General features: G+C 37.3%; 1 pseudogene; it reads left to right on the top strand.

The window, feature by feature from the left end:
- Positions 1–840: 840 nt before the first annotated feature.
- LOC127429690 (transcriptional adapter 2-alpha-like) overlaps positions 841–20,727 on the top strand; it is a 31,653-nt pseudogene continuing 11,766 nt past the window's right edge.

Genomic DNA, 20,727 nt, shown 5'->3' with positions numbered 1-20,727 from the left:
CCTTATGAGGTCATATGATAGCAACGGATGAGGAACAGTCCCAAATTTATATAGCTGATCAGTGAAAATCTTGAGCTCAGCTGAGAGAGGGAACGACATATGATTAATAAAAAAACTTTTTTTATTTTCTTTTTTTAAAGAAATGAATCAGTTGGTCCGCTTCACAAAACCAGTCTGAATGATACACTCAATACTCACAGATTCGGTTCGCAAGCTCAACTCACTGACACGATCCAGTCGCAGCGGTAAACAGCTCTGTATTACCAGTGAATAACGACTTGAATTTAGGTCTGTTCCTCCTACAAAACTACAAAAGCATCAGTTAAATGACAAAATAAATAAATAAAATAAAAAACATTACATTGGAGGCTCATCCAGACACCATTATGAGCAGTACCGTTTCAGACCATTCTGGCACCCTAGGCGAGATCCCTATTGGCCCCCATCGGTGTAGGGTATGGCACAGGCCTCCTCTTTGGCGCCCTCCCAGCAGGTGGCTCCCAAGGTGACCACCTAGTTCATCTATGCCTAGAAACGGCCCTGATTAAGAGGTCCTCTGTTGTTGAACTATCTTGAAAGATGTTTCACTGAGCACAAAGGTGCCGCAGAGGGGCACTGTAGTAAAAGCAGTCAGCTTTCCTTCCCAATGCCATTAAACACAACCGCACTACATATGATCAATGTTTCATTTATCACTGCAGAAATATGAGGTTTAATCGAATACATCACAATAAAGCTGTAAAAATCACAGCCACGCTAAACGATTGCAAACGAGGAGCTTTTTGGATTTAACCTGCTCAAAGTCTGATCAAAAATTATCCAGACATCATCATCTGTAGTATGGATCGCCTGGCATCTTTTGGAAGTAGGTCGATTTTTAAATATCACCTGAAATAGCTGCATGTCCAAAATAACGTGCATTCATGTACCGTGAAAGTACCATGTAAATAATACCAGGGTATAAGAATCATACTTCCACCACAGAACTTTTTGTAAGGCTAGTTTCTGCAAAAAATTATTTACCATAGTTTTTTTGTTTTTGTTATTAACATTTTTATTGATTCATAAATGAACACAAAAAATACAACAACATCTATATAATGAATCAAAAACTTTAAACATTAAACCCCCACTATATCCCCTCTCCCTACCAAACTCTCAACCCACCCTGACCCCCCCACGAACACCCCTGTGGTCAATAGAATATAGACACACACACAGAAAACTAAAACAACAACATAAAATAACATGCAATAATCAAGTATAATAAAAAAATAAATAAACTCTAAATTACTACTTCCACTGCCCCACCTCGAGATTCCCTCAAAAATGCTAAATAATTGCCCCATTTCTTATTGTAAGATTCCCTAATCCCCATCCTAATGCTCGACCCCTCTTCGAAGGCAGCCACACTCCCCATCTCCGCGCACCACTCCAGGAATGAGGGTGCTCCATCCGACTTCCAACTCCTCAAAATAACCTGCCTACCAATCATCACACTGGTCAAAACCCAGTCCTTCATGTACTTATCTACCAAATCCATGACCTTCCTATCTCCCAAAATACAGAGTCTGGGGCAGAACGACACCTGAGTGCCCAACACATCACACACAAAACTTTGCACCTTCAGCCAAAATTCTTGGATCTTAAGGCACCCCCAAAAAACATGGATGGTGTCACCATCTTCAGTATGGCATCGCCAGCAGATGGGTGTGTCCTTAAGACCAAGCCTATACAATCTAGAGGGGGTCCAATAAAATCTATGTAAAATCTTAAATTGCATAAGGCAAACCCTTGCATCTCTAGATGCAGACTTGACGTTTTTTAGAATCCTTGCCCACACTCCCTCCTCCAATACCAAGATTAAATCTTTCTCCCACAATCTTTTGAGAGAATTTAAAGCTCCGTCCCCCAGACTCTGAATTAACAGGGAGTAATACACTGATGCCTCATGACCCTTCCCAAAAGCAGCAATCACCACTTCCAGAGTATCTGCCGCTCTAGGGGGGTGTATGCTACTCCCAAAAACAGAGCAGAGCAGGTGGTACAGCTGTAAATACTTGTAAAATTGAGATCTGGGAATCCCAAAATGTTGAATCAAATTTTCAAAAGATCTCAATACTCCACCCTCATACAGGTCATCAAGTGTATTAACCCCCCTCACAATCCAATCTGACCAACAGAAAGGGGACTTATTAATACATAGTTCAGGGTTCGGCCATATGCTCGAGGTTACGTTTAAATAAATACCAGAATTAAACACTCTGGACACTTTTGTCCATATCGAGTGCAAATGCAAAATAACGGGGTGCGACTTAACCTCTCCATTTAGTTTAATCGAAAGGCTTTGCAGTGATAGGGGCAAGAACTTCCTTTTCAATACAAAACCAGGGAGGAGCTCTCTCCGGTGGAAGCGACCAATGAACCAAATGTCTAAGACTGAATGCATAATAATAAAATAAAATCTTGGGTAGCCTAACCCACCTTTGTCAATCGGCCTATGTAACTTACTGAAATTTAACCTGGGACATTTACCATTCCAAATGAAGGACTTTGCTATGCTATCAAATTGCTTGAAATAAGAGAGGGGGACATCTACAGGGAAAGATTGTAGCAGGTAGTTAAATTTTGGAATGCAATTCATTTTAATAACATTAACCTTCCCAATCATCGATAAGTGTAATGAAGCCCATCTGTCCACATCATTCGAAAACCTTTTTATTAAGGGGTCAAAATTAACTCTGACTAAATCAGACAAATTTGCTGGGAATAAAATTCTCAAATACTTAATTCCCTGTTTGGGCCACTGGAAGGCACCTGGCTGGAAGGCCATTACTGGACAGTACGCTGTCAAAGCCAAAGCTTCGGATTTAGACCAAATGACTTTGTATCCTGAGAATTTGGAAAAGGAGTTAATAATTCTGTGGAGGCAAGGCATAGATCTAGTAGGGTCGGAGACGAATAATAAAATATCATCTGCGTAAAGCAGAAGCTTATGCGCCACACCTCCCGCCGTCACCCCTGGAAAATCATCCTCCTTTCTTATCGCGGCTGCTAATGGTTCCAGGGCAAGACAGAACAATAATGGGGAAAGAGGGCAACCCTGACGGGTGCCCCTATCCAGAGTAAAATAATCTAAAATTAACCAATTTGTTTGCACCGCTGCTACAGGGTGTCTATAAAGTAACTTAATCCAACCAATAAATGTACTCCCAAACCCATACCTTTCCAAAATCTTAAAAAGATAATCCCATTCTACCATATCAAACGCCTTTTCGGCGTCAAGAGAGATGGCAGCAACCGGAGATTGATCATTCACTACTGACCACATGATATTGATGAGACGCCTAATATTATCAGAAGAGCTGCGGCCCCGAATAAACTCCACCTGATCTATATGTATAAGTGATGTCATAACTTTACTTAATCGATTAGCCAGAATTTTGGATTTTTTTTTTACATCTAACTGGATCAGGGAAATTGGGCAGTATCTTTTACACTCGCTTGGATCTTTGTCCTTTTTTAGAATCAGATTGACCCGGGCTTGTGTCATGGTTGGTGGAAGCTTTACATTCTTTAATGAATCAGTATAAACTTCTAACAAAAGTGGAGCCAGTTCTGTAGCATAAGATTCGAAAAACTCAGAAGAAAAGCCATCAGGCCCCGGAGCCTTGCCTGTAGGCAAGGCTTTAATTACCTCAACAAGCTCCTCCAAGGTTATCTCAGAATCAAGATAATTTTTTTTTGCACAGTCGTCAGTTTAGGGAGATCTAATGGTTCCACAAAGTTCCTAATATCTTCATCAGTGGATGAAGACGTGGAACCATAGAGATCAAAATAGAACTCTTTAAAGGCATTATTAATATCAATAGCCGAGGTAAATATTTCACCACAAGCAGATTTCACTGAGGGAATGATAGAAAAAGACTCTCTCTGTTTTATATATCTAGTCAAAAGTTTTCCTGCTTTGTCACCCGACTCAAAGTATGACTGTCTTGCCCTGAATAACCAAAACTCCACTTTCCATGACAAAATAGTATTATATCTATATTTCAATCGGGTCAGTTCTCTGAGGCCATCAGATGACATACAGCGCTTCAGCTCTGCCTCAGCACTTTTAATATTTCCTTCCAACTCCACAAGTTCTTGTGCTTTGGATTTTTTAATGAATGAGGCATACTGTATGATCCGACCCCTAAGAACTGCCTTAAGTGCCTCCCAAGCCACACCCACAGAGGATACTGAGGACCAGTTGGTCTCCATATAAACACTGATTTCAGTCTTTAACATTTGTTGGAAATCAGGATTTTGCAAAAGGGACACATTAAGGCGCCAACTATATGATTTCTTTTTCTCTGTATATGGCAACACCTTTAAACTCACCAGAGCATGATCTGAGACTAAGATATTTCCAACTGAGCAATCAACAACAGATGAAATGAGGGATTTGGATATAAAAAAAAATCTATTCTAGAATAAATCTTATGGACTGATGAAAAAAATGTATAGTCCCTACCAGATGGGTTCAAAAGTCTCCAAATATCTGTAAGATTTTTACACATCCTGTGAAGCGTCAGTGTTGCTTTAGGGGGCTTGCACACTTTTGCTTCACTATGATCAAGGACTGAGTCCATCAAAAGATTAAAGTCTCCTCCCAATATTATATCATGAGGGGTGCCAGCGGTTTGCAGCATCCCTTCAAGATCTATATAAAGCCCTGATCATCAGCGTTAGGTGCATAAATATTAGCCAAAATCAACCTTTGCCCTTGAATTTCACAATAATGACTCTTCCTAATATATCTTTAATCTGTTTGAGACATTTGAATTGTAGATGTTTATTTACCAATATAATGACTCCCTTGCTCTTACTTGAGCCAGCACTAAAGAAAACATGTCCACCCCATATCTTCCCAAATTTTTCAGCTTCCTGCAGGGAAAGATGTGTTTCTTGAAGAAACACTATATCATATTTCTTACGTTTAAGAAAAGTAATAACCTTCCTTCTTTTTATGGGGTGCCCCAACCCATTCACATTCCATGTGGAGAGAGATAGTACACTCATAATAACATTTGACATTTTGACATAGTAGAAAAAATAAATTGTGTGTCAAAAACAAAATTATAAAGACCACATTCCCCATTAGTGAAACAATCAACCTCCGAACTTCCCCCCCGAACAAAACAAACAGAAAAAAGAAAAACGTGCGCATTAACCCCGCGCATGACAGCGCCAACCGGCGACAATCCCTCTAAACTCAAAAGGTCCATGAACGCTCACGAGTCCCCACGACAACTTTGCCATCGGATTGCTCGAATTACATAACAGAAAATACTTTGTAAAATAAACCCAGTCAATAGGAAGAATGAACACAAAGGATGTGTAGATTCATTCACAGAGCTGTCTCAAAGGTGTGATCTTCCACAAAACAAATTCCAGCTGATATAAAACCGTTCAGATTCCTCGGACAGACAAACGAATGTTCCGTGAGCCGGCTGTTATGAGTTCAGCGGATGACGTAATCATTCCAAAGTCTAGTAAAAAAAACTCAACAAAACAAACTACAGCCAGCAGGAGGAATAAGCATGAAAAACGAACAGATTAATCCACAGCTGTTCCAAAGGAGTGTTATTCAATAGAACAAGCTCCAGCCGCTAGGCGGAACCAATACAAAAATAAACAAAACCGGCATCCCGGTTCCCAGGATGATCGAGTCAATTCACTCAGAGGCCGCATAAAAGTATATACCATGACTTACACAATCCGTCAACTTTATAAAAGACATCCTTTGTGTGAGCATGTAGATATTTTGCGGTCATCTGTAGTGTCCACTCTCAATCTGTCCGGGAACTTCAATGCAAAAGTAATCTTTCATCAATGCAAAAGTTTCTTTAAGGAAAAGTGTTATTCACAAAACAAGCTCCAGCCGCTCGGCGGAGCCAATGCAAAAAACCCAAAATGTCACCCAGCTTCCTCAAGAGTAAGTACAGCGAGTCAGACCCACTCACATGAGAAACATCCAATGGTTTACTCAGACATTGATTCTATAAAAGACATTGCCAGATTTGGACATGTAAATACCTTGCGACCGACCTTCGATTCTATTCTCAATTTGGCTGGAAACATCAGAGCAAATGAGATCTTTTTCTGATGTAAGAGTTTCTTACATTCCTTGAACCGATCGCGTTTCTCTCTTGTCGAACACGCAAAGTCCGGGAACAAGAAAATATTATGGTTCTTCCAAGAAAGCTTCCCTTTGCTCCTCGCCTGGCGCAACACAAGATCTTTATCAGATGATCTCAGAAATCTGGCCAGAATCAATCGGGGCCTATCTCCCTCAGCAGATCTGTGAGCAGGGACTCTGTGAGCTCGCTCGATTTCCAGCTTGTGGCCTGTTATGTCGAGCAGACTCGGGAAAAACTCGTCTAGGAATTTCACCATATCTCTGCCCTCCTCATGCTCAGGAATTCCAACAATTCGAACATTATTCCTGCGGCTTTTATTTTCAAGATCTTCAAGCTTTTCAAGAATAAGTTCCAGATCAACTTTGGTCGCGGGCGGATTAGCAGTTAATTCCCTCTCCGAAGATTCCAAAAAATCGATTCGTTTTTCAACATCAGTCACTTGTACCTAACTCAGAGAATTTTATTTCCATAGGCGTAATCGATCGACATATTACAGCGAGATCCTCCAAGTCAGCAAGAATCTTCGTCAACATCACCGACATGTTGGACAACTGACGCTGGATTCCTCCTCCCGCCGCGTCATCCAAATCGAGTTCCCGGTCTGTAGGCCTGTCGGGGCTTTCATCCTGAACACGTAACTGTCTTTTAATGTCTCCAGAGCCTGAGTATTTTGACTTCTTTGCCATGTTTTGCAACAAAGGGCAAATGTGTAACTGGGTGTATCAAATTTCACCAGATTATAACATGAAAATAATCGAAAATTCAGCAAAGTGCGCAGAGCTCGTCGCTCACACGTCTGCTCCTTGCATGGCGTCACGTGACCCCCAATTATTTACCATAGTTACTACAGTTATTGTTACAGCTGTAAGCATAATAGATTAATATGTGGATCATTGACAAAAAAGGTTGGTGTTAAAAATTAGAAAGTTGTTGTTTAAATCAAAACACGCGTTAAGTTTGTAAAAATGAAATCTGTTTGTCCACTTTAATTTCATAATAGCATTTTACAAAAAATAAATAAAAATAATAATAATAATAATAATAATAATAATAATAATAATAATGACTTTAAAAATGTCATGTAATGTAACCAACAGGTAAAAAGTATTAAAATAATTTCTTGTTCCTTGAATACAAGATAGCGTGCATAACTTATTAAAAACACTTTTTTTTTTTTTTTTTAGGGAAGAAAATATACAGTACTGTGCAAAAGTTTTAGGCACTTGTGATAAATGTTGCATAGTGAGGATATCTTCAAAAATAATGACATAAATAGTTTTCATTTATCACTTAATGTCATACAAAGTCCAGTAAACATTAAAAAAGCTAAATCAAAATTCAGTGTGACCACCTTTGCCTTTAAAACAGCACCAATTCTCCTAGGTACACCTGGACACAGTTTTTCTTGGTTGTTGGCAGATAGGATGTCCCAAGCTTCTTGGAGAATTCACCACAGTTCTTCTATCTATTTAGGCTGTCTCAATTGCTTCTGTCTCTTTATGTAATCTCAGACTGACATGATGTTCAGTGACATCTGTTGCAGGGCTCCCTGTTCTTCTATTCTAATCTTTTCTATTTGTGAAAATAATGTTTGGGAGTCTAACATTTATATTTCCTATTGACACACTAAAGCTGAAAATATAAATAACCATCTTAAGACAAATGCTTTTGTGAAACATCTTAAGTGCCTAAAACCTTTGCACAGTACTGTATATATATATATATATATATATATATATATATATATATATATATATATATATATATATATATAATTTTTTTATTTTTATTTTTTTATAAAGGAGTCTTCTGTTTTATCATTTTATCACAAGAGTTTTGATTTGGTGGACTAAATCCATAGTTTAAAACACAATTGTTCCACAGTTTTTTTTTTTTAAGAAATAACAAGAAAATATTATTCTGCACTACTCATGTTTACTTGTATTTTGTTTTTGTTTTTTCAAGAATTTTATCTATTAAACTTTTTTTAATTTATTGTCTCTGGGTAGTTGCACCACATGACAATTTTTACATAAGTGTCAAAATTACTTTGAAATCAAGAATTGACAACATGTTCATCATAGAAGAGATGTATTCAAGTAAATGTTTTGTGTGAATTGCATTTTTATGTTTTTTATTTTAATAATAGATTTAGACAAAGAAATTAGCACCACGTCATTGACCCACTTGCTTAAAACGGTGTACAAAACATTAAGAATCATTAAGAATCTTTCTGTTATTTTGTTTAATTTTGTTTTTATGACATCAGTGGTGGATAAGATCAAGTTACACAGTTAATGTGGGAAACTGTTGTTAACATGATACATTTTGGATACAGGAAATAGGTCTGTTGAAATGCCTGTGTAACTTAATTCTGTGGATACATGTTTATGTGTTTACAGATGATCCTTTCGATAAGACTCTTCTTATATGCTCTTCATATCTAGTGGAGCCCTACATTAAATGTGCAGAATGTGGACCTTCACCTTTCCTCCTCTGTCTGCAGGTCGGTCACTGGGTTTAGTGTCCAAGTACTTTGTGCATATCTATTGTCATTTTTTATCTTAAATGTGTTGCATGTGATTTTTATCTTTTGGTACAGTGTTTTACTAGAAGATATGAGTATAAAAAGCACCAGAGTGACCACAAGTATGAAATCATGGTAAGAGAGCACTTTGGATCACTAAATGATGGTATGAGAAAAAAGTTATTAGATTTAAATGTATGATTTGTGTTAAATCATTTGATAGTTATTTTAAATCTGGTAAAATTGGGTAATTTCTGTTTGCTAAATAAATTTTACATTTAGCCTGCATAGCTAGTTGGATACAGTCCTGCATACAGAAATTACATGTGTCTTTTGATCTGCTCTTTTCTAGACATCAGATTTTCCTGTTTTAGAGCCTGGCTGGACTGCTCAAGAGAAAGTGGCTCTTTTAGAAGCCATCATGGACTGTGGTTTCGATAACTGGTCAGTGTCATTTCTGTACCCTCTAATCTGAAACTCAGTTGTCAGTTGGATCGTTGCCTGTGGATGGTCTTGCATTAATATCTGACACTGAGATGAATCATATTGGAGCAGTGTTCATTTTTTACACACTTTGTTTGGTTTAGTCATAGTTTTAGTCTTTTGACGAAAATGTCCTTAAAATCTAGTCAATATTTCATCATGTCATATTTACAAATATTAGTCATTTTTTCGGCGTTCTACTCTTTCTGCCAGTGTGAATCTCGTCAACGGATTCATGACGAAAATATACGTTGACTAAGGTTTTTTAATGTCATTAACAATAGCGAATATGTGACGAATAAGACACATCATGACAAAATAAAATTAATACTGCAAGACATTAACAGTGCATTTAGAAGAAGAAACATCTAAAGAAACTGTCTGTTAGATATGGATTAATTGAATCTAATTCCCGCTTGAGCTGCGTGAGTTGAATGTGTTGAACACTGGCAAAATGAACTGCTTTAAAATGAGTGAATTTCCTCACTCAAACACATCCTTTGTATACATGTGATTAGTAAGGGATAATGTACAGTCAGCTGGTTGTTATCGCGCAATAAACCCCAACAGGGTGATCAGGACATTGACACGAAGCGGAGGGGTCTTGTATCACCCTGAAGGGGTTTATTTTGCAATAACAACCAGCTGACTGTACATTATACCGCTTATTACTAACCAAATAAATAAATACATGGACATATAATATTGATTTGCGTTGAAATTATGTAATTTGAAAAGAAAGAAATAGCTGAACAGCTGAAATCAACCTCCGGTTTGCATCTGAGTTCTGTTGGTGTTTTTAATGACCTTCTGACTCCTCATATTCATAATATTACAAGACTTCTTGCCAAATAAATAAATAAATGCACATGAAACATTGATTTTTGTTTAAAATATTTTATTAGTTTATGTGTTGAGATTGCATAGTGATCTGAGAAGCAGGAGAGATGGCTCGCAGAACCCGGATGAGCGGTCTGAAATGTCTAAATCCCCGGATGGGTGGTTGTTACAGAGCAATATTTGACAGCTGGATTGACCAGTCAGAATCGAGTATTCCAGAGAGCCATGTAATAAATCATAATATCCACAACTTGTACAGGTTGTATGTACTATTACAACTTACATCTGCCCAGACATAAAGTAAATGAACAGGTGAACTTGAAAGGAATAGTTTATCCAAAAAAGAAAATTCTCTCATTATTTACTCACCCTCATGCCATCCCAGATGTGTATGACTTTCTTTCTTCTGCAGAACACAAATGAAGACTTTTAGAAGAATATTTCGGCTCTGTTGGTCCATACAATGCAAGTGAATGGTGACCAGAACTCAGAAGGCGCAAAAAGCTCAAAGTCAGCATAAAAGTAATCCATACATGAAATAAATATCCTCTGGGTGAGAAACAGATCAATATTTAAGTCAATCTTTTACTATCAGTCTCGACTTTCACGTTCTACTTCTGTTTTTGGTGATTCGCATTCTTCGTGCATATCGCCACCTACTGGGCAGGGAGGAGAATTTATAGTAAAAAAGGACTTAAATATTGATCTGTTTCTCACCCACACCCATCATATCACTTCTGAAGACATGGATTGAACCACTGGATTCTTATGGATTACTTTTATGCTGCCTTTATGTGCTTTTTGGACCTTCTGAGTTCTGGTCACCATTCACTTGCATTGTGAGGACCTACAGAGCTGAAATATTCTTCTAAAAATCTTCATTTGTGTTCTGCAGAAGAAAGAAAGTCATACACATCTGGGATGACATGAGGGTGAGTAAATGATGAGAGAATTTTCATTATTGAGTTGCGTAAGTTGTTTCCTTGTTTCCGTAAAAACACACTATACGCAATGCAATATCCTAAACTGGCTAAACACAGAAAATTAATGAAAGTCTCTAAAGCATGAAGAATCCTGAATACAGTAGGCTAACTTCTAAAGAGGAGCTAATGCTATTCTCATTTTATGCTATTACAGTTGTACAGTATTATATATGTAGACTATCTTTAATATTTCTGATACATGTTCATACATTTTTTCTAAATGATTGTACATTTGATTAAAGTTTGGTAGGTTGTAGTTTGAACCACATTTTTTGTAATTTCGCATAATATCAACTAAATTATATTATTTTCGTTAACCAAAATTGTATGCCATTTTAGTCAGAGTAAAACTGACTAGAATTATTGAATGACATGACATGTTGAAATATTGACTGATTTAAAGGACATTTTCATCAAACGACTAAAACTATGACTAAAACCAAAAATGTAAAAAAAATCAATTAACACTGCGGTTCACACAGCTCTAGTGCGGAAATCCTCAACATACTGGATTATTGGATTAGATGAATCAATTCTTTCTAGATGATTCTCCTGTGTGTGCACTGTTATTATCTTATAATAATAGTTTTATTTTCTTCGCGTCTTGTCTTCGTTGTTGTTGACAAAATCGAAAAACCCTTCATCAGTGACATTTTTGATAGTAATTTCTTGATGAGAGTAAAACTATTGGAGGCTAATGTCCTTGTGATCTGTTTTTTTTTTTTTTTTGTAGGCAGGATGTGGCGTATCAGTTGCGCACCAAGGCGAAAAAGGAATGTGAAGGGCACTACATTTAGAACTTCATCAACAATCCTCTCTTCTCCTCCACTCTGCTCAGTCTCAGACAAATGGAAGAGCATCTGTCCCAAACCGCAGACACAGCCATTCCCTTTAAGCGTATGTGAGCACCTGTTAACATTAAAAATTCTCTGTGATAGGGAACAAGCTACTGTTATGTAAATGTCCTTTAACATACTCAATGAACACTACGTACAGTTGAAAAGTTCATGGATAAACTGTAGCCTCAGGCAGTGAGCGTTAAGCCACAATTAGACCATCGTTTGTGCCGAGGAAATCTGTTGATGTAATAATCTGTTGTTCGTTCAGCGGGACTGCTTCTTTTTGTCTTCATGAGTTGAACAACACCCTGCAGGCACTGATTTATCAGCCCACACTTTGGCCAGACACAAAGGGGCTGCTGACAGATATACTGCACGAAAACTAGATGTGATTGTCTGATTGATTTTGGTTCTGAGATGGAAAATAAACGCTCACAGATCAGTCTACAAGATTCAAACCGTGACACTGAATGTATATCAGTGAATGCCTTCATAGGTTAATAGTGGTTAAATGTTGTCTTGGGTCTCTTTCAGCCACAGATGATCCTCCAAGGCCTTCATTTGACTCTCAGCTCTCCAGAGATATGGCTGGTTGCATGCCAGCTCGAGCAGACTTCATGGAGGTGAGTTACCTGTCGTCAGTGTGTTGTATTAGGAAAGCAATCCATTTTAATATTATGCAGTAAATAATGTACTGGTTTATTTATGCAGCTCATGCTCTTTCTCTCTTTATTTAAAATTAGGAGTTTGATAATTATGCTGAATGGGATTTGAAAGCTATTGATTTTGTTGATGATGACTCGGATTTTCTTCATGGTAAGTACCACGATGCCAAAATATGACAGGACATGCAGTGTTTTGCATAAGTATTCAGATCCTTTACCAATTCTCTCGTTTTACTGAAATAAAACTTTACTTGAATGAAATCTGTTTGTCTGCAATATTTTTATTTCTAAGCATTAAGACACGGAATTACTTATGATGTCATTAAATCTTAGAAAATATTCTTAACAAAAAAGCCAGTTAAAATTTTAGTTCATTTGTTTCTGATAGTATACTGTTACTGTACGCAGAACAAAGCTTTTCTGATTGGAAAACAAAATTACTTTACTTCTGGTTAGGGCTGCACAGTTAGTTGTATTTTAACCGTGATCGTGTTTTTTGCCTCACACCATTAATTAAGCTAATCATCTGTGATATTAGTGAGCTAGCAAGCAGAAGTTATTAGCCAGGTAAAGTTGCAAATTAGGTTAATTTTCATTATAGGCTTTGTCTACGGATGACAGACCAAATCACAAGCTCTTTCGAAGTCCATTTTCACCTCAACTGACCCTACACACTCTCTCCAGAAGTTTGCCACTGACCAATCACTGTTTCACTAATGTGCTACTAACGTGTGCTGAAAACATTCAATTTAAAGCGCATTATATTTACTTCAGTTGCACATTTGTGTTATTCCAAATCTATTTGGCCATGTCAAGTTTCTAAACAAATCTTAAGTAACCCCAAGGCACTGGGGAGGAGGAGATGAGAGCATTTCACCATGTATGGAAGGAGCAGAACAAAGCTGTTGTCAACAGAAACAACAATAACACACCATCTTCCTTGATAAAATAATTAGGCTTCTGCCAAAATAATGTCTTGAGACTGTATAGCAATCCTGCATGCTAAATTATTACAGAAATATATTAGTATTGTATATTGGAATATTATATATATAATGTAAAAAATTAAAAATAATGTAAAAATAATTTCAGTAATGGATCTTAAAAGAGAACTAAAGTGTGAACACTCTACAGAGTAAATCTTTCTGTTGCCAGTAACACATGAGCAAAACATGACTTAATTTTAGTTATAAAAGTAATAATTTACTAGTTTGTTGTTCAACATGAGAGCAACTGTTTAATGTAATTTTATGCTTTTTGTTCTTTTAGAATTGATATCTAAGCAGTGGCAACTGTGTGTTTTTATTTATTTATTTATTTATTTATTTTATTGTGCAGCCCTGTAATAATTATTATAAAAAAAATTTTTCCTTTTCCTTTTTCAGATTGTTTAGATATAATTGTGGTTAATAATCATGATTAAAATGTGCAAAATCGTGATTATAATATAATAATCGTCAGCCCTACTTTTGGCCTTTGAATGTGTAAAATAACTACCACATTTTCAGGAAAATCCCAATTGTTATTGTTGGGATATTATTATTTAAGATGTAAATCTTAAGGACAACTGTAAAAATTTAAGACTAACGAGCATTCCAAAGAAACAGAGTAAAGATCTATCAATCAAACATATCAAGAACTCTGTGTAAGGCAAAAGATTTTACATTTATTCATTTAGCAGATGTTTTTATCCAAAGTGGCTTACAAATGAGAAGTACAGCAAAGTGATGGATAAGTGAAAGAATGTATAAAAATATTAATTGTTTTTTTTTGTTTTTTTTTTTTCAGATTCCAAATTTAAAGCAATATGTGAGGTGCAGATATCCATGATTTAAACATTTGAATAACCTAATCAAACTGGAGCCAACCTGCCTGGAACAAAAGGCCAAAATGGCAAAATTGTGCAATTACCCACATTATCTAAAGAGGTCACTGCAGCAAAAGGCAACTTTAGGGAAATATAAAAATGTATGAATTGAATAATTAGATTGAGATTAGTCTAAATTAAGTATTATAAACTTATTTTCTAAAATAAAGCAATTCATTTAGATTTTATTTAGTTAATTTAGTGTTTTCAGTGCTTCAGAGATGCTTCATTAAAATGAGATAAATTGAGAATAGTTTTTGCAAAGCTCTCCACAAATGAATAAAATCACTGCACGGTGTGTGCAGAGTTATTGTTAGCTTTTTGGTCAATTGTTGCAGCACTTAAGGTTGCAGTTGTGGATATTTATCATTCAAGACAGAAGGAGAGACAGAGGAGGAAAAAGTAAGTTGGAAATCACACCTGTTGTACTGCCGTAGAGCAACCAATAGGGGGCAACACTCATCTGTTAAATTGTACACTGTATACATGTAGATAAATATATTTATATCTCCATTTGAGGATCTGTATTCTCATTGAACCAAATATAAGAAATGTCATTCTGATTTGCTGTAGTTCATTTATGACTCGAGTGTGTCATATGAATGTGACTACAGTGTAACCTAATCCATAGCAACAGATTAGCATGCCTGATTTTCACTGTGTCCAAACACAAACACACTGACAGCTCTAGTAGTGATAGATCTTTGAGTAAATACGCATTAACTTGGCCAGCCTGTAAAGAGCTTGTGGTATGTGTGCGAGCATGACCTCAGTTCTGTAGTCAGCTGGAGCTACAGCTGTTGTCTGAGATCTCCTGCAGAGCGGCTGAACAGGCCAGTGACTCGCTACTTAAAACAACATCTGAGATCAGACCTCATTCTCCCTGAACACACACAAGGGATGAGATTCTTTTAATAACACATCGCCCTCATCGCATAAAGCCAAGTATGGTTAAATAAAGCCGGGTGCACACTGTATGTTGTTTTTTACGGTCCTTTACAATTGTTGCTTGTCAGGCTTTATGATATGATCTCAGTGAGATCTCAGGTTAAAGCCATGGCACACTGTTGACGTTATGTTTATGTTTTCAGCCTGTTTTTCTTTTGCCATCAAAAGCAGAGAATAATCAGACGATTTTAAGTCACATGTAAACACGGGTTTCTTGCATTGTCGGTCCATTTAAATTAGCTGATTTTAGATTGCCAAATTGCTGCTGAAATCATACAGTGTGAAACCAGCTTTAAAAGGATAGTTCACCCAAAAATGAAAATTATCTCAAAATTGACTCACCCTCATGCCATCTCAGATGTGTATGTCTTTCTATCATCTGCAGAACACAAATTAAGATTTTTAGAAGAATATTTCAGCTCTGTAGGTCCTCACAGTGCAAGTAAATGGGTGCCAAAATTTGGACACTAAAAATCACATGTAATCCATACGACTCCAGTGGTGAAATCAATAACTTCTGAAGTGATATGATTGGTGTGGGTGAGAAACAGATTGATATTTAAGTCTATTTTTGCTAGAAATTCTTCTCCATGCCCAGTAGGCGGCAATATGCATGAAGAATGTGAATCACCATAAACACAAGAAGAAGGTGAAAGTTAAAGTGGAGATTGACTGAGCAGGGAGGAGAATTTATAGTAAAAATGGATTTAAGTATTGATCTGTTTCTCATCCACACCTATCATATCACTTTTGGAGACTTTGATTCAACCACTGGAGTCAAATGGATTACTATAATGCTGACTTGTGTGATGTTTGAAACTTCAAAATTTTGGCACCCATTCACTTGCATTGTATGGACCAAAAGAGCTGAGAAATTCTTCTAAAAACCTTAGTTTGTGTTCTACTGAAGAAAGAAAGTCACACATATCTGGGTTGGCATGAGGGTGAGTAAATTATGATAAAATTTAAATTTTTGGGTGAACTATTTCTTTAAACAATAAGCCATGAGAGACTGTATTACAGTGATATTACCACAGTTAAGAGGTGTTGTTAGGCATAATAGGAAGCAACTTTGATTCCAGTGCTTCTAAACACTATTGATTTTGGCTTGTCCTGTAACCAATCATGGTTTTGAATAAGAATATGATGATAGAATTTTCTTTTTGGGGTGAATTATCACTTTAAATGCTCATTAATCTTGCTTGTGGTCACTCATGTATTGGTTTGTGAGATTAATTATTAGACCATTGGTTGCTTAATATTTGCTTCTCACATTAAATTGTCTTTTAGGATCATTCGAGACCATGGGCACATCAACCTACGCAAGTTTCAGGTTAAGAATGTGTTTTGTTTTGATTCATGGTGTTGCATTTTAGTTTTAAGAACATATTATATATTCAGTATTTATATGTGTGTGTGTGTATGTATGTATATATATATATATATATATATATATATATATATATATATATATATATATATATATACACACACACATTTGTGCTCAAAAGTTTGCATACCCTTGGAGAATTGGTAATATATGTACCATTTTTAAAGAAAACATGAGTGAGCAGGCAAAACACATTTCTTTTATTTCTTATGGGATTCATATTCAGCTGTAGGTTATAACAGAATGGCACAATCATAAAACAAAACATGGCAACAAAGAAAAAAATGAAATGACCCCTGTTCAAAAGTCTGCATACCCTTAGTTCTTAATTAGTATTGCCCCCTTTAGCATCAATGACAGCGTGCAGTCTTTTGTAATAGTTGTCTATGAGGCCCCAAATTCTTGCAGGTGGTATAGCTGCCCATTTGTCTTGGCAAAATGCCTCCAGGTCATGCTAAGTCTTTGGTCGTCTTGCATGAATCGCATGTTTGTGATCTCCCCAGAGTGGCTCGATGATATTAAGGTCAGGAGACTGTGATGACCACTCCAGAACCTTCACCTTTTTCTGCTGTAACCACTGGAGGGTCAACTTGGCCTTGTGCTTTGGGTCATTGTCGAGCTGGAAAGTCCAAGAGCGTCCCATGCACAGCTTTCATGCAGAAGAATGCAAATTGTCTGCCAGTATTTTCTGAAAACATGCTGCATTCATCTTGCCATCAATTTTCACAAGATTCCCCATGCCTTTAGAGCTCACACACCCCCCAAAACATCAGTAAGCCACTACCATGCTTCACAGTGGGGATGGTATTCTTTTCACTATAGGCCTTGTTGACCCCTCTCCAAACATAGCGCTTATGTTTGTGACCATAAAGCTCTATTTTGGACTCCAAAGGCATGTCAAGGTGTTGTCGGGCATATTGTAATCGGGCTTTTTTGTAGCATTGGCGCAGTAAAGTCTTCTTTCTGGCAACTCGACCATGCAGCTCATTTTTGTTCAAGTATTGTCGTATTGTGCTCCTTGAAACAACCACACTGTCTTTTTCCAGAGCAGCCTGTATTTCTCCTGAGGTTACCTGTGGGTTTTTCTTTGTATCCCAAACAATTCTTCTGGCAGTTGTGGCTGAAATCTTTCTTGGTCTACCTGACCTTGGCTTGGTATCAAGAGATCCCCGAATTTTCCACTTTTTAATAAGTGATTGAACAGTACTGACTGGCATTTTCAAGGCTTTGGATATCTTTTTATATCTTTTTCCATCTTTATAAAGTTCCATTACCTTGTTACGCAGGTCTTTTGACAGTTCTTTTCTGCTCCCCATGGCTCAGTATCTAGCCTGCTCAGTGCGTCCACGTGAGAGCTAACAAACTCATTGATTATTTATACACAGACACTAATTGCAATTTAAAAAGCCACAGGTGTGGGAAATTAACCTTTAATTGCCATTTAAACCTGTGTGTGTCACCTTGTGTGTCTGTAACAAGGCCAAACATTTAAGGGTATGTAAACTTTTGATCAGGGCCATTTGGGTGATTTCTGTTATCATTATGATTTAAAAAGGAGCCAAACAACTATGTGATAATAAATGGCTTCATATGATCACTATCCTTAAATAAAAGACAGTGTTTTTGCATGATCAGTCATATTTTCAAAATCAATGCCAAAATTTCACAATTTCTGCCAGGGTATGCAAACATTTGAGCACAACTGTATATATATATATATATATATATATATATATATATATATATATATATATATATATATACCCAATCTAATACCAAAAACTTATAATTGCAAAATAAGGATCACATTAAGGTAAACACTCCAAACAAACCAGTCTCTCTATGTGTGGATATGAGCTATCTGGTAATATTCCCCATGCAGGTATTTATAGGTTAGTCTCAATACGCACAGACTAGAAGTCATTGCCACATGATGAACCTCCCCGACCTCCAGTAACATGAGCCATCTGTGCGAAATGTTTACAATGAGTATTCAGAAAACAGCGATCCTAGACTAACAACAATCCCAGTGCAGTTTTCAGGGACTGTGATTGCTCCCCTATGAATAGTTTGCTGTAAAATAAACATTTCGACTCAAATGACAAAGAAGATTGCATCTTTACGAGCCTTTATTGATCTGCTCTCTGGATGCGGTGTGGCTTCTCTCGGTAAATAGAAACCCTGTCCCTGACTATATCCCCCTGGACATTGCTGTCGGCAGCCGGTTTTGATAGGAATACACTTATCCAATTATTTCCTCTTTGCGTGAATGATAAAAAGAGTAAATCCAAATGGGTTTGCATGTTTTCCTTAATCGCACTGAGTGATGGTGATGCACAAGAAGGGATTTTAAGGTACAGTTCACCCCAAAATGAACATTCTGTCATCTTTTACTCGCTCTCTTGTTATTCTGAACCTATATGACTTTCTTTCTTCTGTGGAACACAAATATTAGACATTTATGTATTTGGAAAAGATGCAATAAAAGTGAGGCTGAAATTCTTTAATATCTCCTTTTAAATTCCACAGAAGAGTGAAAGCGATTCAGGTTTGGAACACAATTGGGTGAGCAAATGCTGACAGAATTTTCCTTACTGGCCGAGCTAACTCTTTGAGTCGTTTTTATTTATCTATTGGCTCCCAGCTACCCTCCTCAGCTTCTTGCACCCTCAATGCAAAACAGAGCCATAGTTAACGTGGAACTGCAGCCTTGTTGTCATGGAGACTGCAGGAGTGTGTTTGGCGAGTGATAATGGAAGCAGTGGCCAAGACCTGATGGCTCACAGCGGTGTTGGTTTATCCTCAATTCAAGAGAGCAAGACAGCTTGACCTGCCTGTGCACACAGCAGCCTGTCTCGCATCCCATCCTCCACTGCTGTGTGGAGGGCACAGAGATTCCAGTTCAAACCAGCTTGAGTGATGTGTGTTGCCATGTCCACTTGCTGTTTCCTAAAGTCACTTGTTAATATGGGCAGTCATTTGTTGAATTTTTTGGGGAATTGCTGAATGTAGTGGGTAGATCCTTTGATTTACCATATTGGAGACTGAAAATGTTGGGTTTTGACTCATGAAGGAAATAAATAAAAATAACGTCCACATTAAGTTTTTTGACGAAAATAGTCTAGTAAGAAAACTATTTACTAAAGATTAAGTGGTTAATTCACTTAACAGTTGCACTGCTTTTTAGGGTGGTATTTCAGCGCAAAAACCTGCGACTTTTATTGCACACTAACAGCCCACAATCTAGCTTAAGCAGGCGCAATCAGCACTGAAATAGCGCAACCTGTGGGGCGGAGGGGTGGAGTTGTGCACAGGTCATTTTGCACCTGGGTCTGCGGGCCCCTGGCCCTCGATGTGGTGTGTTGCTCAATCAGGATAGATGAATATTGGTGGCCCTCCATGTGGTTGTGTATGGGTGCCTCAGTTGCCCTGAGTACTGGAGCCAGGTCTTGGCAGTAGGTAATAATCAAATTAGTCCCTCATGTGCACTCAGTGTTAAAGCTGAATCTCAACACCAAGTAGCTTCTAACGGGAGGCATCAGGTAGTGCAGAGAATACTGGACAACAAGAGATACTGCCATGCTCCTCAGAGCTGAGGGCAGGGACCCTCGGCTCAGGCCGGGGACCTGAGCACAACTAATGTGGAAGCGGCTCCTAATCATCTGGGAGCAGTGTACTGCATTGGGGGCCTAGTATTTGGGTGCCTTGGGGCCGGACTGGCTGGGTGGATTCTGCTGCTTTGCCCCGTGGGGTCTGTATAGGCATCTGCCATCAGATGCCATTAATAAGAGAGGCAACCAATAATAAAGATTATTATTATTATTATTATTATTACTATTACTGTTACTACTATTACTATGGATATAATCAGTATAATTATTTATATTTCATTATTTTTATTACTATTAGTATGAATATTTATTTTTTTCATCACAATAATTAATTATTAATATTATATATTTTCATTTTGTTTCTCTCTTTTTTTTTAACAAAACAAAAG

The sequence above is a fragment of the Myxocyprinus asiaticus genome, chromosome 39, assembly GCF_019703515.2.
Source record: "Myxocyprinus asiaticus isolate MX2 ecotype Aquarium Trade chromosome 39, UBuf_Myxa_2, whole genome shotgun sequence".
Classification (NCBI taxonomy): domain Eukaryota; kingdom Metazoa; phylum Chordata; class Actinopteri; order Cypriniformes; family Catostomidae; genus Myxocyprinus; species Myxocyprinus asiaticus.
Note: the sequence above shows the minus strand (reverse complement) of the source record. Positions and strands in the feature narration are given on the sequence as shown.